Source organism: Rhipicephalus microplus, chromosome 7 (assembly GCF_043290135.1).
Source record: "Rhipicephalus microplus isolate Deutch F79 chromosome 7, USDA_Rmic, whole genome shotgun sequence".
Lineage (NCBI taxonomy): Eukaryota > Metazoa > Arthropoda > Arachnida > Ixodida > Ixodidae > Rhipicephalus > Rhipicephalus microplus.
In genome coordinates this window covers 162,828,504-162,847,833 of record NC_134706.1, presented here as the reverse complement: position 1 = coordinate 162,847,833, position 19,330 = coordinate 162,828,504, and the positions used below count along the sequence as shown (strand labels likewise).

Below are 19,330 nucleotides of genomic sequence, written 5' to 3'. Positions count from 1 at the left end.
TCCTAGCTTCTAAAAACTCTCGCGAAGGAAGACTTGAAACATTGCCTTTAAGCGCAGGCGCCTGCCGTCAGTCGGTGGCACTCCCTCGACCGGCGTTCCGGCGGGTAGGGTAGCGATGACCCGTGGTGGCGGGAGCCTCAGTTCGGTTTTGCCGAGTTGTGTCTTGGCTTGAAGAACCGGAGTTGTGTGTAGCACCCGCAGGGGACGTTTGTTGGCGTCTCCTGGGGGACGTCGGCGTAGATCGTTCTGGGGGTTCGCAAGGTGGGCAGTCACGCCATGATGATGTAGTTCCTAGGAAACGTTTGCAGCAGAGTTCGCGAATGTGGCTGGCGATGATGGCAACACCTTCGAAGCTTAGATGAAGACCATCAGCTGCCAACACACGTGTCAGGGGCAGCCAGTGGAGACCATGATCGACGAAAAAAACTTTCTTGGAGCGCCTACAGTAGTTGTGCAGCAGTCGGTTGAAGTACGTGGCTTCCATATTGCACCGGTAAACAAATGAAAGGTTGCCGTTGCCATTACGGCGGTTAGGGCAGCGTGGAAGAACGAGTGTTGCGTAAATCCTTGAAATGTGAGGCTTGGCGTTCATAACGTGCTCCAGCAGGGATCGGTATCTTCCGAATGCTACAGCAGCACTTGTTGAAGCGATGTCGTTGGTACCAATGTGGAGAACGAGGGCGGTTGCGGATTCTGGCACAAAGTGAAGTAAGGACCGCACGTCGGAGATATGCGCACCCACTTGAGAGATGAAAGCGGGAGTCCCTCTTGAACATGGGTCGAAATGCTGGTGGACGTACTTGGTCTGAGAATCACCAATGACGACTGTAGAAATTTCTTCTTGGGGATACTTTAAAATGATGTGCTTTGACGTTGTCGTGACAAGAGCCATTGCGGGTAAGTAGAAGGGATTATAGGAAGTATCACGCAGGCTCTGATAGTATAGAAAAAGGAGTAATTCACACACAACGAACGTTTCAGCACAGTTTAGTCCGACGTTTCGACCGTGGGACCGGTCTTCGTCTGGGAATACAGGGCATAAAATTCGCGCGCTTATATATGTCAATATTCGAGACCCCCCCAAAAAAACACACATGCTCTTGTGTAATGAACAAGGCTCATCTGTATCAGCACAAAAACGGTTTTCAGTGATCAAAAATATATATCTATACAGCACTGTGTGATGTCACCATTTGTAAGTCATTGGCAGCTGATACGGCTTTGCGGGATACACGTGTGCATCGCGACATTACGGATGTCAAAGCTTTTTTCTTACAATAATGGTTCGCGTGTAAGATATACGCGTTGCCGATGATAAATAATTCTATTATATATATGTAAGAATCGCTGTTTCTGTATACATTATCAGCACAGCGCACTCTCTGATAAAGAAGCAGACTAGCGTACACTTGTTATATTGTTGACCAATAAGCTTACGTGGAAGGAAGACACGTCAATGTGCCTGCATCCTCATTGATACCATCTGCTACAGTATTGAACTTGAATATCAGGTATGATTCCCGGAGTTCACGATCATGGTTTGAGCGGAAACCAGATTCAAGAATGGTCGCTTTCATTTGATCGAAAGAGTGGCCCGGCATGCGAACGTGTCGTGATAGCGGTAGATGAGGGAATATATTTACATGGGATTTGTGGTTATTAAAGCGTATTCTGAATGGAGTTTCAGTATGACCAATATATTGTTTCAAACAGGCACTACATTCCAACATGTATACGGCATTATAAGTGTCGCAGTCGAAGCTACCACGAATCTTTAATTTAAAGTCCGAAGACGTGCTCGCGGCGTTTTGCGTGGTTTGCATGTGCACACACACTTTGCACCGTGGTTTGTTACAAGGTGCACAGCCACTCTCTTTACGGGTACCAATTTTAGATGACGTTAACATGTCGTGAAGGTTTTTTGACCGTCGGTAAACAACACGAGGCGGAACAGAAAAAATTTTTTTGAGATTATCACTTTCGGTTAAGATGTTGTGGTGCCGTTTCAATATAGCAGATACTTTAGGAGCTGATGATGAAAATGTCAGAACAAGGTTAGTTTGAGCAGAGCTATCGTTCCCGTCCTTTCCTTTCAGAATCTCGGTGCGGTTGAGTTGGTCAGCTCGAGTTATGGCATCGTCTATTAGTTTTTCCGGGTATTTTCTTTTTACTAGAGAACTTTTGAGCCTATTACAATTTTCAATGAAATCTGTACGGTCAGAGCACAACCGTTTAAAGCGGTGAGCCTGGCTATAGGGAATTCCTGTTTTGCAATGCCGGGGGTGGCTACTCTGAAAATGCAGGAGTTGATGTCGGTCAGTAGGCTTGCGGAACAGCTTCGTAGCAAGTTGTCCTTCGGAAATGGTGACTGTGACATCGAGAAAATTTACAGAAGTGCGCGAAAATTGGTGCGAGAACTTAATAGACGGATGGAAATTATTAAACTTTTGAATGAAACCAAGCAGACTTGCTTCATCGTGTGTCCAGACAAGAAAAATATCGTCAATGAAGCGCCTATAGTAGAGAGGTTGAAGCATGTTTTTACCTAAAAATTCGCATTCCAGAATGCCCATAAAAATGTTAGCGTAGTTAGGGCCTACTTTCGTACCCATTGAGGTGCCGTTGGCTTGTACATAGTGAATGTTGTTAAACTCAAAATTGTTTAATTCAAGGATAAGTTTCAAAAGAGTACCAAGCGCTTCTTTATCAATAGGTTTATCTAAAGGGGAATTTTCATAGGCCTTTATTACTGCAGAAATACCATCTTTATGCGGTATGTTGGTGTATAGTGATGCTACGTCCAGCGTTACTAACATTGAACCAGATGGAACATGAAGATCTACAATTTCTTGAAGGAAATGGTTGGTGTCTTTGATGAATGACGGAAATGTGGCTGGAATCTTGTTTATGAGGGAGTCAACGTAACGAGATAAATTTTCGGTAACGGTGCCGATTCCGGAAATGATGGGGCGGCCGGGATTATTCTGCTTGTGAATTTTAGGAAGCATATAAAATCTTCCCGCTACGGGACTGAGTGGTACCAAAGAGCGGACTGTCTTTTCATCTAATTTACCATGTTCTAGTAAAGACGTAAGTGCGTCCTTAAGCTTAGATTTAAATTCGCTGGTAGGATCGGAGGGCAAAGCTTTGTAAAAAGTGGCATCTGAAAGTTGCCTCTCGGCCTCGCTTATATAATCAACCGCGTTGAGAATTACAATGGCCCCCCCTTTATCGGCTGGTTTGATGACGATGTCATGGTTTGTCGACAACTGTTCGAGAGCAACCTTCTCTTTTTTGGACAAATTGTGGCGGTAAGGCGCAGTTTTCTTATAGGCAGCGAAAATGTCGCGTTGTACAGCGTTTATGTAAATGTCAAGACATCTGTCGCGATGTGGTGGGGGTGTCCATTGTTTATATGTCGGTAGTGCAGGTCTGGTTTCATTCGGGCTTCGGCGGTCATGATAGTATTCTCTCAGACGCAAATTACGGGTCTCAGACGCAATTACTCAGTCCCGTAGCGGGAAGATTTTATATGCTTCCTAAAATTCACAAGCAGAATAATCCCGGCCGCCCCATCATTTCCGGAATCGGCACCGTTACCGAAAATTTATCTCGTTACGTTGACTCCCTCATAAACAAGATTCCAGCCACATTTCCGTCATTCATCAAAGACACCAACCATTTCCTTCAAGAAATTGTAGATCTTCATGTTCCATCTGGTTCAATGTTAGTAACGCTGGACGTAGCATCACTATACACCAACATACCGCATAAAGATGGTATTTCTGCAGTAATAAAGGCCTATGAAAATTCCCCTTTAGATAAACCTATTGATAAAGAAGCGCTTGGTACTCTTTTGAAACTTATCCTTGAATTAAACAATTTTGAGTTTAACAACATTCACTATGTACAAGCCAACGGCACCTCAATGGGTACGAAAGTAGGCCCTAACTACGCTAACATTTTTATGGGCATTCTGGAATGCGAATTTTTAGGTAAAAACATGCTTCAACCTCTCTACTATAGGCGCTTCATTGACGATATTTTTCTTGTCTGGACACACGATGAAGCAAGTCTGCTTGGTTTCATTCAAAAGTTTAATAATTTCCATCCGTCTATTAAGTTCTCGCACCAATTTTCGCGCACTTCTGTAAATTTTCTCGATGTCACAGTCACCATTTCCGAAGGACAACTTGCTACGAAGCTGTTCCGCAAGCCTACTGACCGACATCAACTCCTGCATTTTCAGAGTAGCCACCCCCGGCATTGCAAAACAGGAATTCCCTATAGCCAGGCTCACCGCTTTAAACGGTTGTGCTCTGACCGTACAGATTTCATTGAAAATTGTAATAGGCTCAAAAGTTCTCTAGTAAAAAGAAAATACCCGGAAAAACTAATAGACGATGCCATAACTCGAGCTGACCAACTCAACCGCACCGAGATTCTGAAAGGAAAGGACGGGAACGATAGCTCTGCTCAAACTAACCTTGTTCTGACATTTTCATCATCAGCTCCTAAAGTATCTGCTATATTGAAACGGCACCACAACATCTTAACCGAAAGTGATAATCTCAAAAAAATTTTTTCTGTTCCGCCTCGTGTTGTTTACCGACGGTCAAAAAACCTTCACGACATGTTAACGTCATCTAAAATTGGTACCCGTAAAGAGAGTGGCTGTGCACCTTGTAACAAACCACGGTGCAAAGTGTGTGTGCACATGCAAACCACGCAAAACGCCGCGAGCACGTCTTCGGACTTTAAATTAAAGATTCGTGGTAGCTTCGACTGCGACACTTATAATGCCGTATACATGTTGGAATGTAGTGCCTGTTTGAAACAATATATTGGTCATACTGAAACTCCATTCAGAATACGCTTTAATAACCACAAATCCCATGTAAATATATTCCCTCATCTACCGCTATCACGACACGTTCGCATGCCGGGCCACTCTTTCGATCAAATGAAAGCGACCATTCTTGAATCTGGTTTCCGCTCAAACCATGATCGTGAACTCCGGGAATCATACCTGATATTCAAGTTCAATACTGTAGCAGATGGTATCAATGAGGATGCAGGCACATTGACGTGTCTTCCTTCCACGTAAGCTTATTGGTCAACAATATAACAAGTGTACGCTAGTCTGCTTCTTTATCAGAGAGTGCGCTGTGCTGATAATGTATACAGAAACAGCGATTCTTACATATATATAATAGAATTATTTATCATCGGCAACGCGTATATCTTACACGCGAACCATTATTGTAAGAAAAAAGCTTTGACATCCGTAATGTCGCGATGCACACGTGTATCCCGCAAAGCCGTATCAGCTGCCAATGACTTACAAATGGTGACATCACACAGTGCTGTATAGATATATATTTTTGATCACTGAAAACCGTTTTTGTGCTGATACAGATGAGCCTTGTTCATTACACAAGAGCATGTGTGTTTTTTTGGGGGGGTCTCGAATATTGACATATATAAGCGCGCGAATTTTATGCCCTGTATTCCCAGACGAAGACCGGTCCCACGGTCGAAACGTCGGACTAAACTGTGCTGAAACGTTCGTTGTGTGTGAATTACTCCTTTTTCTATACTATCAGAGCCTGCGTGATACTTCCTATAATCCCTTCTACTTACCCGCAATGGCTCTTGTCACGACAACGTCAAAGCACATCATTTTAAAGTATCCCCAAGAAGAAATTTCTACAGTCGTCATTGGTGATTCTCAGACCAAGTACGTCCACCAGCATTTCGACCCATGTTCAAGAGGGACTCCCGCTTTCATCTCTCAAGTGGGTGCGCATATCTCCGACGTGCGGTCCTTACTTCACTTTGTGCCAGAATCCGCAACCGCCCTCGTTCTCCACATTGGTACCAACGACATCGCTTCAACAAGTGCTGCTGTAGCATTCGGAAGATACCGATCCCTGCTGGAGCACGTTATGAACGCCAAGCCTCACATTTCAAGGATTTACGCAACACTCGTTCTTCCACGCTGCCCTAACCGCCGTAATGGCAACGGCAACCTTTCATTTGTTTACCGGTGCAATATGGAAGCCACGTACTTCAACCGACTGCTGCACAACTACTGTAGGCGCTCCAAGAAAGTTTTTTTCGTCGATCATGGTCTCCACTGGCTGCCCCTGACACGTGTGTTGGCAGCTGATGGTCTTCATCTAAGCTTCGAAGGTGTTGCCATCATCGCCAGCCACATTCGCGAACTCTGCTGCAAACGTTTCCTAGGAACTACATCATCATGGCGTGACTGCCCACCTTGCGAACCCCCAGAACGATCTACGCCGACGTCCCCCAGGAGACGCCAACAAACGTCCCCTGCGGGTGCTACACACAACTCCGGTTCTTCAAGCCAAGACACAACTCGGCAAAACCGAACTGAGGCTCCCGCCACCACGGGTCATCGCTACCCTACCCGCCGGAACGCCGGTCGAGGGAGTGCCACCGACTGACGGCAGGCGCCTGCGCTTAAAGGCAATGTTTCAAGTCTTCCTTCGCGAGAGTTTTTAGAAGCTAGGAAAATTATTGAGAAAAGGGTTCGTTCCGAGCTACACGTATTCTCACTTACGAGCTACTTGAATGCTTCGGTGGTCCCGAAAGGTTTACAGATAAGATTTAAACCAGCTACTTCTGAACTTTCGGCCTCTAACAAAACCAAATGGCAAGAAGTGTTAAGTAAAGCGTCCTTAGATCTCATACCCATAATTATTGACCATTATAAATCTTGCACGCAAGACCTTCAGCATACAGAAGCTCGCCTGTTAAAGAAGCTAGCAGTGCATGAGTCTGAATGTTTAATTGCCTATGAAGAACGTAAGAGGAACAAGTTAAACACAACTAAACAGAAGAAGTTTCTACGTGATGGTTTATGTACGCACGAACGCAAATTTGAGGTGACCAAACGCGCCGCAACACGTTCGAATGATTCGAAAGACCAGTCTTCTCAAATAGATAGCAGCGTTGTAAACCTTTCAAACATAGTTCTTTCCAACGAACAAATGGGTGCTCTGTCAAAGGGCCTCAACTTTTGCCCCGCTTCAGGTGGCTTCAACGAGTTTCAACTTCTGAAGGATCTACACAACTTTTCCCGTAATTTGCGTCTGAGAGAATACTATCATGACCGCCGAAGCCCGAATGAAACCAGACCTGCACTACCGACATATAAACAATGGACACCCCCACCACATCGCGACAGATGTCTTGACATTTACATAAACGCTGTACAACGCGACATTTTCGCTGCCTATAAGAAAACTGCGCCTTACCGCCACAATTTGTCCAAAAAAGAGAAGGTTGCTCTCGAACAGTTGTCGACAAACCATGACATCGTCATCAAACCAGCCGATAAAGGGGGGGCCATTGTAATTCTCAACGCGGTTGATTATATAAGCGAGGCCGAGAGGCAACTTTCAGATGCCACTTTTTACAAAGCTTTGCCCTCCGATCCTACCAGCGAATTTAAATCTAAGCTTAAGGACGCACTTACGTCTTTACTAGAACATGGTAAATTAGATGAAAAGACAGTCCGCTCTTTGGTACCACTCAGTCCCGTAGCGGGAAGATTTTATATGCTTCCTAAAATTCACAAGCAGAATAATCCCGGCCGCCCCATCATTTCCGGAATCGGCACCGTTACCGAAAATTTATCTCGTTACGTTGACTCCCTCATAAACAAGATTCCAGCCACATTTCCGTCATTCATCAAAGACACCAACCATTTCCTTCAAGAAATTGTAGATCTTCATGTTCCATCTGGTTCAATGTTAGTAACGCTGGACGTAGCATCACTATACACCAACATACCGCATAAAGATGGTATTTCTGCAGTAATAAAGGCCTATGAAAATTCCCCTTTAGATAAACCTATTGATAAAGAAGCGCTTGGTACTCTTTTGAAACTTATCCTTGAATTAAACAATTTTGAGTTTAACAACATTCACTATGTACAAGCCAACGGCACCTCAATGGGTACGAAAGTAGGCCCTAACTACGCTAACATTTTTATGGGCATTCTGGAATGCGAATTTTTAGGTAAAAACATGCTTCAACCTCTCTACTATAGGCGCTTCATTGACGATATTTTTCTTGTCTGGACACACGATGAAGCAAGTCTGCTTGGTTTCATTCAAAAGTTTAATAATTTCCATCCGTCTATTAAGTTCTCGCACCAATTTTCGCGCACTTCTGTAAATTTTCTCGATGTCACAGTCACCATTTCCGAAGGACAACTTGCTACGAAGCTGTTCCGCAAGCCTACTGACCGACATCAACTCCTGCATTTTCAGAGTAGCCACCCCCGGCATTGCAAAACAGGAATTCCCTATAGCCAGGCTCACCGCTTTAAACGGTTGTGCTCTGACCGTACAGATTTCATTGAAAATTGTAATAGGCTCAAAAGTTCTCTAGTAAAAAGAAAATACCCGGAAAAACTAATAGACGATGCCATAACTCGAGCTGACCAACTCAACCGCACCGAGATTCTGAAAGGAAAGGACGGGAACGATAGCTCTGCTCAAACTAACCTTGTTCTGACATTTTCATCATCAGCTCCTAAAGTATCTGCTATATTGAAACGGCACCACAACATCTTAACCGAAAGTGATAATCTCAAAAAAATTTTTTCTGTTCCGCCTCGTGTTGTTTACCGACGGTCAAAAAACCTTCACGACATGTTAACGTCATCTAAAATTGGTACCCGTAAAGAGAGTGGCTGTGCACCTTGTAACAAACCACGGTGCAAAGTGTGTGTGCACATGCAAACCACGCAAAACGCCGCGAGCACGTCTTCGGACTTTAAATTAAAGATTCGTGGTAGCTTCGACTGCGACACTTATAATGCCGTATACATGTTGGAATGTAGTGCCTGTTTGAAACAATATATTGGTCATACTGAAACTCCATTCAGAATACGCTTTAATAACCACAAATCCCATGTAAATATATTCCCTCATCTACCGCTATCACGACACGTTCGTATGCCGGGCCACTCTTTCGATCAAATGAAAGCGACCATTCTTGAATCTGGTTTCCGCTCAAACCATGATCGTGAACTCCGGGAATCATACCTGATATTCAAGTTCAATACTGTAGCAGATGGTATCAATGAGGATGCAGGCACATTGACGTGTCTTCCTTCCACGTAAGCTTATTGGTCAACAATATAACAAGTGTACGCTAGTCTGCTTCTTTATCAGAGAGTGCGCTGTGCTGATAATGTATACAGAAACAGCGATTCTTACATATATATAATAGAATTATTTATCATCGGCAACGCGTATATCTTACACGCGAACCATTATTGTAAGAAAAAAGCTTTGACATCCGTAATGTCGCGATGCACACGTGTATCCCGCAAAGCCGTATCAGCTGCCAATGACTTACAAATGGTGACATCACACAGTGCTGTATAGATATATATTTTTGATCACTGAAAACCGTTTTTGTGCTGATACAGATGAGCCTTGTTCATTACACAAGAGCATGTGTGTTTTTTTGGGGGGGTCTCGAATATTGACATATATAAGCGCGCGAATTTTATGCCCTGTATTCCCAGACGAAGACCGGTCCCACGGTCGAAACGTCGGACTAAACTGTGCTGAAACGTTCGTTGTGTGTGAATTACTCCTTTTTCTATACTATCAGAGCCTGCGTGATACTTCCTATAATCCCTTCTACTTACCCGCAATGGCTCTTGTCACGACAACGTCAAAGCACATCATTTTAAAGTATCCCCAAGAAGAAATTTCTACAGTCGTCATTGGTGATTCTCAGACCAAGTACGTCCACCAGCATTTCGACCCATGTTCAAGAGGGACTCCCGCTTTCATCTCTCAAGTGGGTGCGCATATCTCCGACGTGCGGTCCTTTCTTCACTTTGTGCCAGAATCCGCAACCGCCCTCGTTCTCCACATTGGTACCAACGACATCGCTTCAACAAGTGCTGCTGTAGCATTCGGAAGATACCGATCCCTGCTGGAGCACGTTATGAACGCCAAGCCTCACATTTCAAGGATTTACGCAACACTCGTTCTTCCACGCTGCCCTAACCGCCGTAATGGCAACGGCAACCTTTCATTTGTTTACCGGTGCAATATGGAAGCCACGTACTTCAACCGACTGCTGCACAACTACTGTAGGCGCTCCAAGAAAGTTTTTTTCGTCGATCATGGTCTCCACTGGCTGCCCCTGACACGTGTGTTGGCAGCTGATGGTCTTCATCTAAGCTTCGAAGGTGTTGCCATCATCGCCAGCCACATTCGCGAACTCTGCTGCAAACGTTTCCTAGGAACTACATCATCATGGCGTGACTGCCCACCTTGCGAACCCCCAGAACGATCTACGCCGACGTCCCCCAGGAGACGCCAACAAACGTCCCCTGCGGGTGCTACACACAACTCCGGTTCTTCAAGCCAAGACACAACTCGGCAAAACCGAACTGAGGCTCCCGCCACCACGGGTCATCGCTACCCTACCCGCCGGAACGCCGGTCGAGGGAGTGCCACCGACTGACGGCAGGCGCCTGCGCTTAAAGGCAATGTTTCAAGTCTTCCTTCGCGAGAGTTTTTAGAAGCTAGGAAAATTATTGAGAAAAGGGTTCGTTCCGAGCTACACGTATTCTCACTTACGAGCTACTTGAATGCTTCGGTGGTCCCGAAAGGTTTACAGATAAGATTTAAACCAGCTACTTCTGAACTTTCGGCCTCTAACAAAACCAAATGGCAAGAAGTGTTAAGTAAAGCGTCCTTAGATCTCATACCCATAATTATTGACCATTATAAATCTTGCACGCAAGACCTTCAGCATACAGAAGCTCGCCTGTTAAAGAAGCTAGCAGTGCATGAGTCTGAATGTTTAATTGCCTATGAAGAACGTAAGAGGAACAAGTTAAACACAACTAAACAGAAGAAGTTTCTACGTGATGGTTTATGTACGCACGAACGCAAATTTGAGGTGACCAAACGCGCCGCAACACGTTCGAATGATTCGAAAGACCAGTCTTCTCAAATAGATAGCAGCGTTGTAAACCTTTCAAACATAGTTCTTTCCAACGAACAAATGGGTGCTCTGTCAAAGGGCCTCAACTTTTGCCCCGCTTCAGGTGGCTTCAACGAGTTTCAACTTCTGAAGGATCTACACAACTTTTCCCGTAATTTGCGTCTGAGAGAATACTATCATGACCGCCGAAGCCCGAATGAAACAAGACCTGCACTACCGACATATAAACAATGGACACCCCCACCACATCGCGACAGATGTCTTGACATTTACATAAACGCTGTACAACGCGACATTTTCGCTGCCTATAAGAAAACTGCGCCTTACCGCCACAATTTGTCCAAAAAAGAGAAGGTTGCTCTCGAACAGTTGTCGACAAACCATGACATCGTCATCAAACCAGCCGATAAAGGGGGGGCCATTGTAATTCTCAACGCGGTTGATTATATAAGCGAGGCCGAGAGGCAACTTTCAGATGCCACTTTTTACAAAGCTTTGCCCTCCGATCCTACCAGCGAATTTAAATCTAAGCTTAAGGACGCACTTACGTCTTTACTAGAACATGGTAAATTAGATGAAAAGACAGTCCGCTCTTTGGTACCACTCAGTCCCGTAGCGGGAAGATTTTATATGCTTCCTAAAATTCACAAGCAGAATAATCCCGGCCGCCCCATCATTTCCGGAATCGGCACCGTTACCGAAAATTTATCTCGTTACGTTGACTCCCTCATAAACAAGATTCCAGCCACATTTCCGTCATTCATCAAAGACACCAACCATTTCCTTCAAGAAATTGTAGATCTTCATGTTCCATCTGGTTCAATGTTAGTAACGCTGGACGTAGCATCACTATACACCAACATACCGCATAAAGATGGTATTTCTGCAGTAATAAAGGCCTATGAAAATTCCCCTTTAGATAAACCTATTGATAAAGAAGCGCTTGGTACTCTTTTGAAACTTATCCTTGAATTAAACAATTTTGAGTTTAACAACATTCACTATGTACAAGCCAACGGCACCTCAATGGGTACGAAAGTAGGCCCTAACTACGCTAACATTTTTATGGGCATTCTGGAATGCGAATTTTTAGGTAAAAACATGCTTCAACCTCTCTACTATAGGCGCTTCATTGACGATATTTTTCTTGTCTGGACACACGATGAAGCAAGTCTGCTTGGTTTCATTCAAAAGTTTAATAATTTCCATCCGTCTATTAAGTTCTCGCACCAATTTTCGCGCACTTCTGTAAATTTTCTCGATGTCACAGTCACCATTTCCGAAGGACAACTTGCTACGAAGCTGTTCCGCAAGCCTACTGACCGACATCAACTCCTGCATTTTCAGAGTAGCCACCCCCGGCATTGCAAAACAGGAATTCCCTATAGCCAGGCTCACCGCTTTAAACGGTTGTGCTCTGACCGTACAGATTTCATTGAAAATTGTAATAGGCTCAAAAGTTCTCTAGTAAAAAGAAAATACCCGGAAAAACTAATAGACGATGCCATAACTCGAGCTGACCAACTCAACCGCACCGAGATTCTGAAAGGAAAGGACGGGAACGATAGCTCTGCTCAAACTAACCTTGTTCTGACATTTTCATCATCAGCTCCTAAAGTATCTGCTATATTGAAACGGCACCACAACATCTTAACCGAAAGTGATAATCTCAAAAAAATTTTTTCTGTTCCGCCTCGTGTTGTTTACCGACGGTCAAAAAACCTTCACGACATGTTAACGTCATCTAAAATTGGTACCCGTAAAGAGAGTGGCTGTGCACCTTGTAACAAACCACGGTGCAAAGTGTGTGTGCACATGCAAACCACGCAAAACGCCGCGAGCACGTCTTCGGACTTTAAATTAAAGATTCGTGGTAGCTTCGACTGCGACACTTATAATGCCGTATACATGTTGGAATGTAGTGCCTGTTTGAAACAATATATTGGTCATACTGAAACTCCATTCAGAATACGCTTTAATAACCACAAATCCCATGTAAATATATTCCCTCATCTACCGCTATCACGACACGTTCGCATGCCGGGCCACTCTTTCGATCAAATGAAAGCGACCATTCTTGAATCTGGTTTCCGCTCAAACCATGATCGTGAACTCCGGGAATCATACCTGATATTCAAGTTCAATACTGTAGCAGATGGTATCAATGAGGATGCAGGCACATTGACGTGTCTTCCTTCCACGTAAGCTTATTGGTCAACAATATAACAAGTGTACGCTAGTCTGCTTCTTTATCAGAGAGTGCGCTGTGCTGATAATGTATACAGAAACAGCGATTCTTACATATATATAATAGAATTATTTATCATCGGCAACGCGTATATCTTACACGCGAACCATTATTGTAAGAAAAAAGCTTTGACATCCGTAATGTCGCGATGCACACGTGTATCCCGCAAAGCCGTATCAGCTGCCAATGACTTACAAATGGTGACATCACACAGTGCTGTATAGATATATATTTTTGATCACTGAAAACCGTTTTTGTGCTGATACAGATGAGCCTTGTTCATTACACAAGAGCATGTGTGTTTTTTTGGGGGGGTCTCGAATATTGACATATATAAGCGCGCGAATTTTATGCCCTGTATTCCCAGACGAAGACCGGTCCCACGGTCGAAACGTCGGACTAAACTGTGCTGAAACGTTCGTTGTGTGTGAATTACTCCTTTTTCTATACTATCAGAGCCTGCGTGATACTTCCTATAATCCCTTATATATATATATATATATATATGTGTGTGTGTGTGTGTGTGTGTGTGTGTGTGTGTGTGTGTGTGTGTGTGGTGTGTGTGTGTGTGTGTGTGTGTGTGTGTGTGTGCGTGTGTGTGTGTGTTGCTTATAGCCACCAACTGAAAATTGAATTATGAGTACTCTTGCAGAAAAACAGTGTCTTACGATATACAAGAAATATTGTGCAGTTGAAGCTCTTCAAACAATTCAAATACAAGGACTTCAGCAAGTGCTAATATTTCACATGAGATGTCACGACAGTGTGCGCAACAGGACTTATGAAAACGTCCTGTGAACACAAACAAAAAAAACGAAGTGTTCAAACGATTTCTCAATACATAATCTTGCAAATAAAATCGAAGCTTTCTTTCTGTAGATTTCTGCGATATTATAGGCCATAGCCGCACTGGCCACAAGCGATGGGGTGTGCACCAAAAGGAGCGGCAAACACAGTGGACCCACCACATAATGTTTTCATCGAGTCAATCGTCGTCTCCCCCCAGAAGTCGATGACGGTGAAAATGCTTGAGGTCCGTGTGCTTCGATTTAGGTGCGTGTAAAAGAACCCCTGGTGACCGAAATTTTCGTAGGCTCCACTGCGGCATCTTTCATAGTCTAAATATGGTTTCAGGACGTTAAACCCTAATAATTATTATGACTATCTCCAGAAGCACATTGCAGCAACGACGTTTTACTGAGCCCGATGTCGCGGGTTAGTATACAAGAAGCCGCTACCACATTGTAGAGACTTTGGTGGATTTGAAACAAGGTATATGAATGTCAGTTCATTTCGTTGATGATTGTAAATAATTTTCTTCAGATTAACAAGCACCAAGTAAAAAAAAATGATTGGGAAACTTAGAAATAGAAAACTCAGAGAAACTTTCTATGGTCCTTCCCGTTCCCTCTGCTTTCGGGTTTTCGGTAATTTATACTTGTTGCGTGACCAAATCCTAGTTTCATGTTCGTGCCCTGCTGTTGTTCGTGCCCTGCTGATGATATTGTTCTTTTCTGTTCGCGCTTACAGCTTTTTTTTTGAATTGATTTTTATCCCCTAGTGCTGTTATCAACCCTTGTAGAACCTATCAACCTATCAGGTTAGTTCCCCCCTGTCATGATGTTAAAATTTCGCAAACATAAAAGAACAGCATCTAATCGTTATGCAATCAGCAGAAGCGCACACCACCACACCGACTTCTCTGCGATATACAGGTGAGAGAAACGTCCCCATTGAACCGATCACACGTGGTCAAAAAACGAGAATGAAACGTACCCAGTCTGTGGTGGGGAATGGCGTGGATCACTTGGCGCTGGCACGGCGAGCCCGCTCGTCAACCGCACGGATACAGATTGAAATCGTTCACCGCGGAACTGGCGCCAAGAAGCGGCATTTTGTTTTCGTTCCGGGTGAGAGCAGGCTGCTCGGTGATTGGCCCGCCGGCTTCGTGACGTAGTAACTTTGCCACCTTCTCGCATTTCCTCCTCACGTGGCGCCTCTCTTCATCGTCGCTGATGCAAGCACGCGGGCACTTTGCGTCGTCTGCTGGCGCCTCGTCTGCGATGGATGCCGTTTGCTGGTCATATTGTGTCATACCACTGCATGCAATGCATATGCATTGGTTATTGTCAGTGTATTGTATTACACTCTGTTTGATGATCTTACTGTACTTTCACACAAACCTCAAAGCTTATTCCATTGAACAATTAACATCTACATTAACATATTCACGAGCAAAGCTATAAACAAAGAATACACGCTCTGCCCCCAGCATGGATAAATAACAACTATGACACGAGCGCCAAATTTGTACCGTATAAACCAAAGTGTGTAGACTGCTTGAGAGCCTATAGCCAAAAAAGAAGTTACTGGTGAAGAATCAGTTTATTCATTAGGCACAGGTCTTCCAAGCACACCTCCCTACACACACAAACTAAGATAAATATATATATATATATATATATATATATATATATATATATATCATGTGTTGGTATGAAGCCCCGTCGCAGTGGCCTTGGCTAAGGTACTCGGCTGCTGATCCGCTGCTTCGAAGGTGATCCGCAGGTGATCCGCTGATCCGCAGGATTCGATCCGCAGCGGGATCAAATCCCGGCTGAGGCGGCTGCATTTCCGATTGAGGCGGATATGCTGTAGGCCTGTGTGCTCAGATTTGGGTGCACGTTGAAGAACCCCAAGTGGGCTGGAATTTCCGAAGCCCTCCACTACGGCGTCTCTCATAATCATATGGTGGTTTTGAGACGTTAAACCCCACGTATCAAGCATGTGTTGTTATCAAGTCATTATGTTGTATTATGTGTCTAGGCACTGAACCGTAGTCGCTTTTGATCGTCTTGCAACGAGAAATCTCACAAGGGCAACGCTTTTCAACTGCCGGCCGCGTAATGTAGACAAACAATTGTAGAGCTGCCAAACGTAAGTGAACATATTTTAGCCAACCTCCGCGCATAGGTGTTGTCTTGCCAGCTCACAAGGTCGTTGAACGTTGCCGACGATGCGTATAGGCCACATTCGTCGGTAGCTACGAACGCCTGGAATTTGAGGTACGTGAGCATTCTAACGTTTCTGTACTGTGCGACGTGAGCACTGGCAGCCGCAATATGTTGTGTCTCGAGTGAGCTGTTGCGTCATAATTGTCTAAACACGTTCAGAATAGGTTAGAGGAAGCAAACGTAAACATATTGGGATTAAGTTAAATGCATTCGTATGGACAGTGATATCTGATCATACCATTTTATATATTTCCTTCTCCCTCCATATGAAGTAATCTGACGAAGTAGCGTATAAAGCTTGACCGGGCACTTGGTCTATTCGGTATTGCAGCATTGGCGCACAATCGATTCAGCCGATGAGCTAGAACGTAATTTTGGAGGCGTGTTACAATGCGCTCGACAGCGCTGCTAAATCCACGACAGCCGCCAAGAACGTCACATACAAAGCCTTTACAAAAGCTGCTCTTAAGTAACATCGGGGTGCTGATGAATTTACTATCTTCATTCGCGCAAAAGTGCAATCAGTAAGCGTAATAAGGTACACTTTATTATTTCGCGGGTTTAATTTTTTGTTCCTTCCTCGTGAAAGCCATCAAACTCTGTGATTTATTTTTTCTTTAATGTACGAGTAAAGGAAAACACTGTTTTGCTGATGCCTAATTTGCTCAAATCGCTGTTCTTTCAGTGAGGGCACTACATGCGCAAAAGCCGTCTGTTTAAGAAGCGAAAAAAAATGCAGGAAAGCCTAACACTAAGGATCTGGCAATCAAGCGATCCAGCAGCGGCGCAGTAATTAATGCAAGTTAAGCGCCCAGCAGGTGCAAGTGAGGCGTGCAGCCACATCTTTGCAACAGAACAATTAATCGTACTGCTGAATAACAAATGTTTCAAAGAGGCACCTCCAGAGCTGTCAGGCACCGACCTTCCACAACAGTGTAAGCATCCCGGGCGGCAAGGTGTCAAGCTAGCATGTGTTCCAAGCCGGAAGGTCAATAGGAGCAGCTTGACAGAATGCCAAAGCTTGGAAACAGCTTGAAAAATCACGCTAATCACAGCTACGGTTCTATGCTCTTGGCTGCGAAAGGGCCGTTTGTTGAAACAAGGCATGGTTTCGCACCGATTGGTTCTCTGTTCAGGGGCATACCAACTCTTTTATCATGAGTGGGGGAATGGGGCAAATGCCACTCATCAGCCTGGACACACACACACACACACACACACACACACACACACACACATATATATATATATATATATATATATATATATATATATATATATATATATATATATATATATATATATATATATATATATATATATATATATATATATATGTGACGTATGAAGCGATGATTGGTAGAAGCCGAGAAGGAAGAAGTGAGAATAGAATAAACATGGAGTATGAGCCAGGCCACGTCACCCATTCATCGTAGCATCACAAAAGTCGACAGGATGAAGACCTGGCCACCACTCATCAACCTCACATCATTCACGAAGCCACCTGCAGTACGCCTCAACTGAATATCGACCACAGAAGAGGTGATCTCAGGCGCATTCAGTTACCGGCACCATGACAGAACTATCAACTGACCTCGACATCTCCAAGTACACCGGATCAGCGGACGACGGACCCGTGCAGGACTGGTTCAACCTATTCGAGCTCCAAGCCACCACTGCATCCTGGTCGGAACGGGAGATGATCATCAACTTCACAGACTATATCTCCGGTGAGGCATTCAAGTTTTACCTGACACACATATTCGAAAACGACGAATCATGGCAAAAGATCAGGGAAGAGATGATTACCCGTTTCAAAGAGTACGATGAAGACCTGTTCATACCTCATCAGCGGAAGGCTGTTCAACTCAACCATCACAGTTACGCGAAGTCTTCCCGCAGTGGGCGTATTTCCCAAACAAGACTTCAGAGTAAATATTCTACCATTGTACCATCGTATGACTCGTCCAAATACACTTCACGCATTACAACACCAACTAGGGACTTGCACGTCGCATCAGAGAAGGTAATGCCACCGTATGCCGATAGGAATGTAGACCATTTTGCCAAAAGACCAGACTTACGGTTGGATTTTTCACGGGCAAATAAATCGGCATTTCCAATGTATTTACGGCACCATAATACTTCAGGTATTACTGAACAACCCGAATCACTTGATGCTTCATATCGCACACATTGCCCACACGGCTTCGGACGCGTGACGGCATTTACGCAAGACGAGTTAGTAAATCCACATGAAACCAAACCAGACAATGAATGTTCACAGAAACATCATTCCTTCAAAGTATTCAGCTCAGCAGTTCTATCTCCTGTCATCAACTTTACTGATAAACCTGATGAAGCACCTCACAAGATCGTAGCATTTACGCATGACAAGTTAGTTAATCCGCACGAAACCAACCCAGACAACGAATGTTCACAGGAATCTGATTTGTTCAATGTATTCAGTTCAGCAGTTCCACAGAGACAGAAGCATTCACAATCAGCATCTTGTGAAGAAAAGTGTTCTGCAGAAGCTTCGAGTGTTCATCAATCACAAGATCGAAGCGACGTGAATCCAGTACACAACCTCACTGCATGTAATGAAAACAAAACCGCAGGTGCTACTTCTGATGGCACAAGTACCCTTCAGGCAACGACCAACGATGAACGGTTTTTAAATACAGAAGATTCAAGTGCATCAAACCCACCACATTATCTTGCGCCGGAAACAGTTGCATTGGTTGGCGTCGTAGAAGCCTGCGGAGGACTCGCTAAGAATCCTGGCGCAACACGATCAATGTCACACCACAAGCAAGTTGACGAAACGAAGAAACTACAACGTCAACGCATACTTCAACATTGTCAACGGCGAAACAAAACTTCATCGAGTGCACTCTTAAGGCTTGAAGAACATTGCAAAAAGGCCCATCGTGGTGGATACATTCTCCACCAAAGATCAAGAATGTGCCTTCCATCAAACCATCTGCGACATCGCCATAGAAAAATTTCCAAAAGCCACAAAAGCACTCCTTGTACTCGGCAGAAACAC

General features: G+C 44.2%; 1 protein-coding gene across 4 annotated transcripts in view; it reads right to left on the bottom strand.

Annotated features, from left to right (window-relative positions):
• Positions 1-15,189, bottom strand: part of LOC119180255 (alpha-N-acetylgalactosaminide alpha-2,6-sialyltransferase 5) — a 143,239-nt gene extending 128,050 nt beyond the window's left edge. For 3 of the 4 annotated variants that reach the window (XM_037431405.2, XM_075869886.1, XM_075869885.1), the window contains exon 1: positions 15,041-15,188. The gene's annotated coding sequence lies outside the window, so the exon portion shown is untranslated. Of the gene's footprint in view, positions 1-15,040 lie in introns of all 4 variants that reach the window. The other variant, XM_075869887.1, reaches the window with a different exon arrangement.
• Positions 15,190-19,330: the final 4,141 nt, after the last annotated feature.